Raw genomic sequence first — 5,425 nt, 5'->3', positions numbered from 1 at the left:
CCCCCCCAGCCCCCAACACCTCTCCCTGAAGGTAGCAGCCAGGGGCAAAAGAGCACAGGTAGGAAACCATGGTGTGAAGGGTTTTAGGGAGGTCCCTGTGTGGTCCTGAGGCTGTAATTGTCACTGAAAGCGGGGTGGGGGGGGCATGTGAAACTCCACAGCCACTTCTAGAGAATCTGGCCGTCTAGTAGCTAGCTGTCTCAAACCCTCCATGTCCAGGTTGCTGGTGCAAAGACCCCAACTCATGGGCATCCTGGGTCAGAGCAGACTATGCTCCACGGGGTATGGACTGCCAGGCCTTTCTCTCGGGCACCACTGCATGGGCTTAAACCTCCTCCCCCACCCCCCCACCCCCCGCCCAGGTCGTTCCTGCTCAAAGGGCACACTGCTCCAAGGGTACAGCAGGGTCAGGAGGCTGGGGTCACCTTCTTCCCTCTCCGCTCCCTGCAGCCCCCGTGACCAGCCCTAAGGCACCGGCTCAGAGGCCTTCCCTCCTGCTCCCCCTGGAGATGGACCCAGGTCTCCACCACCTCCCTGTCCTGCTGATGATCTCTCCCTGCCGAGAACATCGCTGGGTCCCCAGCACCTGGAGCCAGGCCAGGCACACAGGAAGGGCTCAGCAGTGGCGATGGGCAAGCGGAACCCTGCCCTCACCTCCAGGATGCTGCAGGAGCAGACTCAAACTCCCCATGCAGGTCCACAAGGCCCAGCACGCCCACGTTCTCCTGACTCCCAGCCTGCGCTGTGGGAATGTCTCAGGGGAGGGCTCAGGGGCAGCAGGGTGGGAGGGGGGTAGAGGGCTGCTAGTTTTTACCTGACTGTAGGTCTGTCTGCCCCTCCGTCTCTGAAGCTGTCTCCTCATCTGGAGAAGGAGACGGGACTCTGGTAACTGCCAGGACGTCCTAGCAGACACAGACCGCTTCTATACCATGGCTGATACACGCTGATGCTCCGGGTCGGAAAACTGAACAGGGAAGGGGCATACAGTCACTGCACCAGAAAAAGCTAGCGCTCAAATCCCTTCAGGAGGGAGCAGATGATCGAGAACCAGTGGCAGTGCATCTGCAAGGACAAGCACCTGGACTAACAGTTTCTTGGGGTCAGGGCAGGGAGGTTGGAGGAAAGAGGGGAGTACAGGGAAGACGGACATGTTGTAAAATTTATTGTGGCGACCACTAAACAATTCTTTTAAATGTGTCTAAACCACTGAATTGTATGACATGTTAAAATAGAACAAAAGGAACCAATGGTACTTATAGAAAAAGTCCAAGTTGTGGCACGAGCGAGAAACAAGGCTGCAGGAAGCAACAGAGTTGTAATCAAAGTGTCCCAATGAATGGATCCACGGCTGGCAACACTCACTTGTCTGTGCTTACCTGGCCAACAGATTGGAAAACATTCGTACAGGTGTCTATGCTAAAGAAAGGCAATCCAATGGACATCAGTACAATCAAACACATGTAAAACTGTGCAGAAGACAATTCAGCAATCACGGCAACAGAACATCAACGGGCACTGCTGGGATGTCAGGCCAAATTCAGGAGGAAGTGGAATGCGGGTTATCAGTGCTTGGATCAGGTGGATCTTGGCTGAAAATCGAGAATATCAGTGTTATGGATCGAGTGGTGGTCCCCCAAAAATATGTGTTCTCAACCTCTATGCCCCTGGTCACAATCCCACTAGGGAACGTGTTGTCGTTGTGGTATTAAAGGATTAGTGTAGGGTACGTCTTAAACGCAATCTCTTTTGAGTCATGAGATTAAAGAAGCAGAGATGGGCACACCTCCAAATACACACGTGGTTCAGAGAGGGTATTTCTACCCATGTATTTACCTGTGCTGAAATACAGCACATAAAGCACACAGAAAACCAAGTCATGAAAGCGCCTCAGCCATGACCAGACACCTTGAGCTCTTGGGCCTGGGCCCAGAACAGGGTCAATGGGCATAAACAGCCCATGAAGGCAATGCTGCACTTCCTACTTTGGTGCATAGGAAGCCCCAGTGGGGTAGTGGCTACGTGTTAGGCTGCAATCTGCCTACTTCAGTGAATAGCCCCTGGGGTCTTCGGATACTGAGGACAGCCATCTACATGCACCTCTCAGTTTCTCCTCATTTAAAGCGGAAAAACAGTGTGGAACCAGAGACACATGGAAGTAATTAGTCCACAGGGTTAATGGGCCACAAAACCCAGCCTCCATGACACTGAGACCAGAAGATGTAGATGGTGCCCAGCTTCCACGGTTGACCACTGTGAAGGGGAACACCATAGGGGGTCCCAGATGGAAGAGGAGGGAAATGGGCAATGATGCTTAGACAGTAAAAGACCAGGCCTTTAGTCTGGAACTAAACTCATCCCATGACTCAATTTCCAGCCAAATGAGAGGCCTATAAAGTGAGCAACACCATCAAGGAGGTAAGGACTCATTAGAGCAATCAACAATATAAGGAGGATTCATTAGAGCAATCAACCACAGATCACACAGATCAAAAGGGCAGGCTCTGCCCAGGGACAGAGCTTAGAAGGCGGGGGGTGGGGGTGGGATGGGGTGGGGTGGGGACACCAGAAAAGAGTCACAGAGGCACCCTGGAAGGGGGCTGTGCCACCAACGGGCGGAACGTTCACTGCAAACCCACATGTTCGCTACACTGACACCCAGGTCACACGGTGTGAAGAGGGGGTGGGGGTGGGGGAGACAAGGAAGGAGAGGGAAGACAGAGGCCAGGCTGCATGCAGATCTCCGAGGAACCAGGAAACAAGCTGAAGGGACAAGGAGCATCCTCGAGAGCCGATAGAGCGCGTGAGGGTCTTCGCCCAGAGCCAGAGCCCTGGACTCCGACTTCCACCCCAGAGGCCCTGAGCAGATCCGTGTGTGTGTGTGTGTGTGTGTGTGTGTGTGTGTGACAGGCATCTGTGGTATGGTCTAATTACCGAGACCTTACCACCTCTGCAAAGGCATTTGTGACAAATCGCAGATAACATTCCAATGAATGGGGATTCCAGAGCACTTAGTCATGCGCACAAGGAAGCTAGGTGTGTGACCCACAGGATAACACTGGGAAAGGCATCCAGCAGGGCTGTATCCAGTCACCACAGCTACTCAGACTGAGGCTGAGCAAACGATCCGAGACACTGGACTCTGAAGAAACCGTGCCGCCAGGACTGGACAAAGACTCGTTAACCTGAGACACGCAGCTGACACAACCGCGCGTGCTGACAATGAAGGGGACTGGGAGCACCGGGCGGTGAAGTCCCTGGGGCGGCAGCCTTCAGTGCAGACTCCACCTGAATATAGAAAAATCAAACATCCTCAGCGGGGGACGCATAAAATAAATAACACCCCCGCTGCCTGCCAGTTGATCCCGACTCATCATCAGAAGAACCCCAGGGGAAAAAAAAAAGAAGAACCCCAGGGAGGGTGAGGGCTCATTAGCACAATCAGCATATTACAGTGGCCCGATGAACGGTCAGCGCAGAAGTGCCCACAGGGTCTCCAAGGCTGTCCTACTGGTGGAAGACTGCTGTGTTTGTCCTCTACTGTGGAACAGCTGATGGGGTCCAACCACTGACCTTGTGTGTGTGTGTGTGTGTGTGTTTGGGGGCGCGGGGGGCTTGCAGGTAAGTGCTAAACCACAGTGCCACCAGGGCTCCTAAGACCACAATAAGGGAGAAAATATTCAAGTGGTGAAGGCTTTTGTTGTTGTTTAACTTGGCTACACAATCAACACCCATGGAAACAGTTACATAATCAAACTCTACCTATCACATGAAGAATATCTGCAAAGACCTCTTTAAAATGTTAAAAACAAACAAACAACCGAAACACCCCACAAAAGATGTCACTCTGAAGACGGAGGTGTGCCTGATGCATGCCACGGTAGTTCCACTGCCTCGCACACATGTAAGAGCTGACGATGACGACGAGGGAAGGACGGACGGATGCCTCTGGTGAAGGACGCTGCACACACATCTTGGCTGGCCGGCCGGCAGGCCAGGAGAACAAGCCAACCGTGTGGGAAGGAGGATGGCCAGAAGGCTCCTCAGAAGCAGGGATGGCAAGGCCTTGTCTCACGACGTTGGACACATCACCTAAAGGAACCCGTTCCGGGAGGGCACGTGCTTGGCAGAGCGGAGGAGGGTCAGGGACAGAGGAAGGCGCTCAGTGACCCAGTGGCTCTGACAGTGGGCGCCAACACAGCAACGACTGTGAGGCTGGCACAGCACTGGGGGCAGTTTTGTTCGTAAGGAACAGACCAGACCTGATAGCACCCAAGAAGCTCTAGTTTTGCACTAGGCTGCTAATCACAAAGTTAGCAGTTCGAAACCGTGAGCCGCTCCATGAGAGAAAGATGAGGTTTTCTACTTCCGTAAAGACGTACGGTCTCGGAAACCCACAGGGGCTGTTCTACTCTGTCCTACAGGACCCCGTCCTGTAGGGTCCCTGGGAGTCGAACGTGACTGCAAGGCAGCGAGTTTGACTGGATTGGAACCATCCCAGGCCCTCTTCTTAACCAGAGACTCAGGAATCAGGCCCCCTGCAGATGTCCATTTACAACCCTGTCAGGCGGGGATTATGGTCATCCTCAGGACACAGGTGATAAGAGGAGCTCACAGGTTAAGGAACCTGCTTGTCTTGGTTACGGGGTAAGGCCCCAGGGAGGGTGGCATTTGAGCCCTGCACTCCTTGTCACTTCTGTGCAGTTCTGTACAGAGGCTGGCGAGCAGGACCCCTGAGAAAAGTCCTATGATGCTCTCATCCCGCCCACTGACTGGGCTCTGGCCCAGCACCAGCCACACCCGAGAGAGCTTCTCCTAGATTGACTCATTGAAGCCTCACAGCTAAAGAGCTGCCCTTCGGAGCCCACTGGACAGAGGTGAGTACTGTCACACAAGCTCAGACCCCCAGACCAGCACATAACCCCCCGCCCACACACGTACCACTCTGCCTCTCACCCAGGCCCCCAGCCCTGTGCCCGCTCTTAAAAGGTCTCTCCGGCTGTCTCCTGCCTGCTCCCAGCACAGTCCTGGCCAGGGCTACAGGGGGGGCTGGCCCCGTCCTGCCTAGCCCCACCAAGGGGCATTTCACCCTGGCTGCCAGTGGAGGCGCTCGCCTCAGGGGACACGCCAAGGGTGCAGTTGGCGGAGCCCAGGGCAGAAGCTTCAAGGTAGAGAGACCCACTGAGGGTCTGGTCAGCACAGGGGTAGTCCGACCTGGGTTCAAACTCCAACAGAGCACCCGTGGGTCGGAGAGACTCAGAGCCTCCACTTCTGACTCGGCCAATGCACCGAGGGCAACCCACTGGCCGGGCAGACTCTCACAGAGAGCCGCCACCATGGCGGTTACTCGTTAACAAGAGGCATGCTTTGAGGTGAAGCCAGGCCGGGGGTCACAGCCCAGCACACCCCGCCCCAGCTTCCCTGGCCA

General features: G+C 54.8%; 1 protein-coding gene across 1 annotated transcript in view; it reads right to left on the bottom strand.

Moving 5' to 3' along the window:
• Nucleotides 1-1,820, bottom strand: part of AKT2 (AKT serine/threonine kinase 2) — a 36,339-nt gene extending 34,519 nt beyond the window's left edge. The window contains exon 1 of the mRNA XM_004710326.2: nucleotides 815-1,820. The gene's annotated coding sequence lies outside the window, so the exon portion shown is untranslated. The remainder of the gene's footprint in view (nucleotides 1-814) is intronic.
• Between the last annotated feature and the right edge of the window lie 3,605 nt (nucleotides 1,821-5,425).

The sequence above is a fragment of the Echinops telfairi genome, unplaced genomic scaffold (assembly GCF_000313985.2).
Source record: "Echinops telfairi isolate 266 unplaced genomic scaffold, ASM31398v2 ScPeMD7_655;HRSCAF=1070, whole genome shotgun sequence".
NCBI lineage: Eukaryota > Metazoa > Chordata > Mammalia > Afrosoricida > Tenrecidae > Echinops > Echinops telfairi.
Note: the sequence above shows the minus strand (reverse complement) of the source record. Positions and strands in the feature narration are given on the sequence as shown.